The sequence below is a fragment of the Squalius cephalus genome (genome assembly GCF_949319135.1).
Source record: "Squalius cephalus genome assembly, chromosome: 17".
Taxonomy (NCBI): Eukaryota; Metazoa; Chordata; class Actinopteri; order Cypriniformes; family Leuciscidae; genus Squalius; species Squalius cephalus.
In genome coordinates, this window is record NC_137138.1 from 26630879 (window position 1) to 26638602 (window position 7724).

Genomic DNA, 7724 nt, shown 5'->3' on the forward strand with positions numbered 1-7724 from the left:
GCTCATAAATGGTTGTTGAGTATTCTCACTAGAAACAAGATAGAGGAAGTAGAAGTAGAGGCTTCGACCCGGAAACAGTATTAAGGTGCAGTAAAATAATCTGTTGTTCTGTGAATGTTCACTGGTGAATTCCAGTCATTTCAATAAGAATCCACACAATCAGCAATTTCGTTTGTGGTCAAAAATGTCACTATGGGACCAAGGTGGTCACTGTAATTCGCTGGATTTGACCAACAGAAAGCTGCTTGAAAGTGACTCCTGTGTGAGCTGTGCTTCATACATTACGTCGCTACACTGCTGACAATGGTCAATGGACTTTTTTGCCTGTGTAATTTCACTAAATTCAAAAATGTGACCGCACCTTTACTCGCTGCAACATAACATTCAATCAATAATAAAATCTTCACAAGGGAGATGAGAGGTACATAGCGAGTTAGAAAAGTGAAAAGGTACAGCAGATTCGGTTTCCATGTGTTTTTCCTCTTTTCTGGTGGATGGTCTAGGCACTTCAGTGATTTTCAGGTCTAAAGGAGGATTTTTATTCTTGTTCAAACTTGTATTTCAGCTTACCGAGGTCCCTGCAAAGAACAAAATTTACTGTTAGTAATGTTATTAAAGTGATAGTTGTGAAATTTAAATAATTTCCTCAGCCTTGTGACGTTCCAAACCTGTTTGACTTTCTGTCTGTGGAACCCAAAAGCAGATCTCAGGCATAATGCAACCCCTGTCACCATTCAATTTCGCTGCATGAAACAAGCAGAAAAATGTTTTGTAAATCATTCATGAAACCATTCTTATGTACACTTGTCTAGTTCAATTCAATGCAACAATTTATGTAAAAATGGTTAAGCTCCAAAAATGTCCCAGAAAAGCTCCTAAAAATAATCAATGAGTTCACAACTCATGTGTTATGGGTTGTGTTGTAAGTCTTCTGAAGCCTAATAGCTTTTTCCTTTTTTTTGTCGAAAAAGACTAAACTTGAAGTTATAATTCAGAGTTAAAATGTCTTATATTCAAATGCAAATGATAAAGATATAAGAAAAAATGCATAGCATTATTGGCGCCAAACCTGTAATATTATTTTTCTGAGTAACATGAATGAGATTTGAGAGCATGAGGGAAGATTTTCAGAGAATAACTGATTAAAAACACAAGTACACAGTCAAACAATACAATTTCACACGGAGAAAGTTCATAGTAATAAAGTACTACATGTAGTGCAGGTAACTTACTGTAATTCAATGTTGCCTCTGAAATATTCAGATTATTTTAGAAATGTACTGGTTGTTCTGGGGAAACAAAAGAACAAAGCTGATTATTCACAGCATAATATTTATTGACCAGTAAATGGCTTTAAAATGGTAACTTATTTGAGAGAACGAGGGCACCTGTAGTAAGTAAAGTTAGGCTAAACAAAAACAGACCAAACTATATTAACCTGCTTTTGTTATTCATAATAAGTCAATCATTTCCATTTGTTCATTAGATCAACGTAGTTAGCATCGCGGCTAAAACCTTCATACCAGATAACATTACTGTGCAATAAACGAGTGGTAAACACTGTAAAAACGTAGTAATGTATAATACATTTAGTTTATATATACGTGTGTTTGAATATATAGTGAGTACACTGTATTTATATTTATTAGGCGAGTTTACAAACCTTGTATTGGAGAGCCGAACAAACGGCGGAAGCTTTGATGAGAGGAGCTGTTACTTTCAAACCCGATGACGTCGATCAGCTGAGCTTTGTTGCGCGCGAGCAGCGCGAGCATCACTGAAGCGACGACAGCAGAGGAATAGCAGCAGTTTCGTGACAGAATAAAACTTTTCTCCTCCTGATTATTCTTCTTCATATTATTAATATTATTATTATTTAGTGTTGTTGTTGTTTAAGGTTTAAATTACTTAATAAAATAGGCGTATACTAAATAAATGTAGCCGCTACCCAAGTGAAAAAGATGTAGACTACTGTTAAATGTATTAAAAATGCATTAAAGCATATTTGTATTGTAGGCCTACTAAAAACACACTCAAGTACATTTTTAATACATTTAATAGTATGTCTTTTTCACCTGGGTATGTATACTGAATCAAACTTAAGTTGCCTATAATAATAATAATAATAATAATAATAATAATAATAGGATAATAATAGTCTTATTCTGGCCTCACTGAACCATTGGGTTCCTCCAGATGCTGGCTTTAACATAAGAGATCTTCCAGGAACCACTTAAATGTTAAAAGATCTTCCAATAACGTACTCGGTTACTAACGTAACCTCGGTTCTCTCTAGAAGAGGGAACGAGCACTGCGTAAGATATCTTACGCTAGGGAAAATCCCTTTTCCGCGAGATATTGAAGCCAAAAATTATCCTTAATTTTTCAATAATGCAAAACGTGTTGCGGCAGCATACAGAAATAGGCAAGGCAGCTCGCGCGCCTATTGGCTGTTCTGCGGCAACTGCAGCAGCCTATCGAGCGAGGCCTGGCATGACGCCAGACCCAATGAGGGTGCTTCGCGCCCGCTGCGTCACATCCCGCCGAAACGGGCGTGGTCTAGGCCTATAAATATAGCTCGCAGGCAGCTAATATCTGGTTTTTCATCATCGAAGCAACCAGAGCGTGTGCATGCACGGCAAGATACGCAGTACTCGTTCCCTCTTCTAGAGAGAACCGAGGTTACGTTAGTAACCGAGTACGTTCTCTTACGAGAGGTCTCTCTGCGTAAGATATCTTACGCTAGGGGACCCAATGCAAGACGCCGTGCGTGCAGGGATCTGACACCATAGACCCAAGGGCGAAAGCCCGAGGTTCATATAGTGCACAATCACCCAGGGAACTCACAGGGAGTCCGGGAAGAGGGAGGGGCGAAACCGCACTCTTCCACACATAGCAGCGCCGCTTAGACGCTTGTTACATCATACAGACAGGGCGGGGTACGGCCTGAACTGATGGGGAAATGTGGGTCTTACACGCTTTGCCCAAACACATTTTGTGCTATTATTTTACACTGTCGATCATGAGCTGCGCTCAGTAGACACAGCATTCTGAGCTGATAGCATCAGGGCAGACAATACTGGTTATCTAGACCGACAGCAGCCTGGCCTGCAGGGCGGGAACCTCTAGGTTGTAAAACCTTATAAATGTAGACGGGGAGGCCCAGCCCGCCGCCGTACAAATATCTTGCAAGGCAATCCCACTCGACCAGGCCCACGAAGAGGCCATGCCTCTCGTGGAGTGCGCTCTGACACCCAACGGGCACTGCATGCCCTTAGAAGCGTATGCTAGCGCAATAGCATCAACTATCCATCTGGATAGGCTCTGTTTCGACGCGGCTAGTCCTTTAGAGCGCCCGCTGAATGAAACAAAGAGCTGCTCTGTCTGTCTGAAAACAGACGAGCGAGACACATAAGCTCGCAGCGCCCTGACTGGGCAAAGGAGGCTCGCGTCTCTTTCCTCATCAGGGACCGGTAGGGCTGACCTGCGCCCTAAACGGTGTGTTGAGGGATTTTGGAACATAACCGTACTTAGGTTTGAGTATAACCCTAGAGTCATTCGGCCCAAATTCCATGCACGTCGCGCTTACTGAGAGCGCGTGTAAGTCCCCTATGCGCTTCACTGAAGCGAGAGCCAGCAGAAACACGGTCTTGAAAGACAAATGTTTCAGATCAATCGTCTGCAAAGGCTCGAATGGGCCACCTTTCATGGCTTCCAGTACCGTAGAAAGGTCCCATACAGGGACTGAGGGAGGTCTGGGAGGATTCAGTCTTTTAGCCCCTCTAAGGAAGCGGATGACTAAATCGTTCCTTCCTATCGACTGACCAAGCGTTGTTCTTGAGAACGCTGCTATAGCCGCCACATAAACTTTGAGCGTGGAGGGGGTTCTACCCTTATCCAACAGCTCTTGTAGGAAGGAAAGCACCTCCGTCACTCCACAGTCTGTGGGTGACACGTCACAGGCTGTGCACCAGCCCGAAAACACTGACCATTTCGAGGAGTAGAGACGTCTCGTAGACGGAGCTCTAGCCTGCGTGATCGTGTTTATCACTCCCTTAGAGAGCTCAGCATGTACCCGTTGATGGCCCAGACATGAAGGGACCACAATTCCGGGTGAGGATGCCAGAGCGAGCCGTAAGCCTGAGTGAGGAGGTCTCTCCTCACTGGCACTGGCCACGGGGCAGTGCTTGCTAGCTGCATCACGGCTGGGAACCAGGGCTGGTTCTTCCAGAGCGGCGCTATGAGCAGCACTGAGCATCCTTCTTCCCTTATCCGCTCTATCACCTGAGGCAGGAGAGAGACGGGGGGAAAAGCATAGAGCGGGCGGCGGGGCCATACGTGAGCCAGCGCGTCCCTGCTCTTGGAGAAAAACTCCGGGCAGTGAGCGTTTTCTTGAGACGCGAACAGGTCTACTTCCGCTCTGCCAAATTTCCTCCACAGCAGTTGGACTGTCTGTGGGTGTAGAGACCATTCGCCTGCCGGAACATTGTTCCTGGACAGTCTGTCTGGTCCTATGTTTAGGAGTCCTGGCACGTGCGCTGCTCTCAGCGAGCGCAGGTTGCACTGAGCCCACACCAGGAGGCGTTCTGCTAGCCTGTGCAGGTTCTTGGACCTGAGGCCGCCCTGGTGATTTATGTAGGACACCACAGACATGTTGTCCGAGCGGACCAGTACGTGGCGTCCTTTTATTTGGGGACAAAAACGTGTCAGCGCGTTGTCTACTGCCAGCATTTCGAGGCAGTTTATGTGCAGGAGCTTCTCCCGTTCTGACCACTGGCCGAAGAACGGTCTGCCCTCGAGCAGCGCTCCCCATCCCGAGGTGGATGCGTCCGTAGACACCACCCCACCTTCACCCTCGAGGAAGTCCCCAGGCTTACACCTGATCGGTACCAGTCGTCCGCTTTCCAAGGTTTCAGAGCTGCCACGCACTTCTGATTGACCTTGAGACGAAGCAAACCGGATGTCCACGCACGGCGTGGGACTCACGCTTTCAGCCAGAACTGCAGTGGGCGCATGCGGAGCAGGCCCAGCTGGAGCACTGAGGATGCTGAGGCCATGAGACCCAGCATCTTCTGAAATTTCTTGAGCGGGACAGATGTGCCGCAGTGGAAAGAGTTTGTTCAGTTGCCTTAGATCTAGTATGGGTCTGAGACCCCCGTCTTTTTTCGGTACCAGGAAGTATCTGCTGTATAGCCCTCCTTCGCTCTGAACTTGAGAGAGAGGCTCTATGGCCCCTTTGCTCAATAGTTTCTCCACTTCGGCTCGAAGTAAATGTGTTACTTCTGTTTTTACCGTGGTCTCGACGCGCGCCGTATAACGGCGAGGGCACCGGCGAAACTGCAGCGAATAGCCTCTTTTTATAATGTCTAGCACCCATTTCGAAACCCCGGGCAGCTTTGCCCATGCATCTGCATGAATAGCAAGGGGTTGAATACGAAGCGCGCTCCGTTCGCTCAGCGGTGGAGAGGCTTCGGTGTGCTGTAACACAAGCGTCGCGCTCGTGACATTCGAGGCAGGGGGCGCGCAGATAACAGCGTGCAGATTGCCCGCGCTCGACTCCTCTGCGGCGGTCAACCGAGAGGGGGAGGGCTGGGCGAGTCCCATAGGAACTGTCATGTCTGTGTGTGGATGTGGGCGCGGGATAGCGGGCACATTTATCACACCGAAAGCATTTTTCGCTTGAGTAAAGCGAATGCCTGTTGGTTTTGTTTTTACAGAAACCGTGAGACATGCATGGTAGTGGGCACATTTACTACGTTTGATGCGCAATCGATCTGAGTCAATTTTATGTGCGCGAGCCTTGTGTGACAGGCTGTGCTTGTGTGTAGTGATGGGCAATGGGCAGTGGGCATTCTTTCTACACATAAAACACCATCGGCCATGGCCGGGACACCAGAAAATACACTCTCTTGGGGATTTATCTGGGTAGCCGTAAAAACAGCTTTTGTGTGCAGGCAAGCGGGCAACAGAACCGGCTTGTTGGCTGCAGAAAACACTGGACCAGTCGCATTTGCTGGAACTGGACGAGCGAATAGCTTTGGTGGAAGTCCGGCCGCAGCGGGACTCGAACACCGTCGTTTTCCTAGGCGTGCTAGGACGACTTCGGGGCCTCGGGCTTCACCACAATCCTGGGCCGCGGGCCGCGCATGGTGGGGCGGCGGCCGGATGAGCGGGAGCGTTGTCTTGCGCCCTGGGCCTGGCAGCGCTGCGAAGTGGCGGCGTTGGGCGGTGGCTGGGGCTGTGAGCTCTGTGCAGACGGTTTCACACGGCCTGCTGCAGAGCTGGAGCGCTTCGGGAGGAAGTGCTTCATTGCCTGTGACGCTTTCTGTACCTCGGCGAATCTCTCTGCAAAGTCCTTCACGGAGGATCCGAAGAGGCCGGCGGGAGAAAGCGGGGCGTCGAGGAACGCGGTGCGCTCGGACTCGGCCATCTCCGAGAGGTGCCTCTCAGTCACGGTGAGAGAGGCCATAGTTCGCCCAATGGCCTGTGCTGCAGACTTAGTGGCACGGAGAGCGAGGTCCGTGGCGCTCCTCAAGTGCGGCACGCAGATCGCTTCAGGTCCCTTCTCATCCAGCTTACGGAGGAGATCCGCCTGGAAGATCTGAAGTGTGGCCATGGTGTGCAGCGCTGACGCAGCTTGCCCGGCGGCGGAGAAAGCGCAGCGGAGCAGGCTTGACGTCGTGCAGCAAGCTTTGGAGGGTAGGGCCAGCTTAGCGCGGCGTCCAGCGGAGGGCGGGCATAAGTGGGCCGCTATCACCTCTTCGACCGGCGGCAGCGAATGGTATCCCCTGTTCTTGGCATCGTCGACTGCAGAGAATGCCAGAGAAACAGATGGACGCACTCTAGCTGAATAGGGGGCGTTCCAGGATTTAGCGACTTCTTCGTGTAACTCAGGAAGAAAGGGCGCTGGTCTGGATGCAGGCGAAGCGTGCTCCCCAGGCAGGAAAAAGCCATCCAGCCGGTTGTGAGCGGGCTGCTCGGGCGAAGACCACTCAAGGCCGAGGCTCACCGCGGCCTGTGCGAGCACTCGCATGAGCTCCGTCTCGATGGACGCTCTCTTGCCTGACGAAGTGTGGGCAGGGGGCGCGAGATCCTCAGAGCTCGCCCAATCCTCACTGCATGACGCCAGGATAGAGCAGGAATCCTCTTCTCCCAGCAGGGCTTCCTCGTCAGCGATGTCGACGGAAGCGGCGGCAGACAGCGGCCGCTGTCTGTCAGGAAGAGAGGCTGACGAAGCCGGTGAAGCAGGCGGGCGAACCGGCGAGCTTTGGCGGCTGGGGGAAGGTTCCGGGACCCGCTGGGCACGGCGCATTTTACGGCGCATTTTACGGCGCGACACCGCGGCGGGCGGGGGAGCAGTCTCGGCGAAGAAGGCCAGGCGAGTCCTCAGAGTCGCCATGGGCAGTAGCTCGCAGTGAGGGCAGCCGCCGTCAGCGAGCGCGAGAGCTGCATGTTCCTCACCCAGGCAGGAAACGCAGATCACATGGCGGTCCCCGTCGCTGAGTGTGGCTCTGCACGAGCCGCAGAAAGGCATCTTTAAAAAGACGCTGCTCTTTTAGTACGTGTGTCGCTGTAGCAACACACACACACACAATACAGAGAATGCAGAAAGGATATAGGCGCCGGAAAGCGCAGCAGGAAGGCAAGGAAGGCGGCGCGGCCAGCGACTTCAGTGACTCGTCCCGCTGAAGGTGCTCTCTCTCAACGGCGCGGCTTTTCTCCAG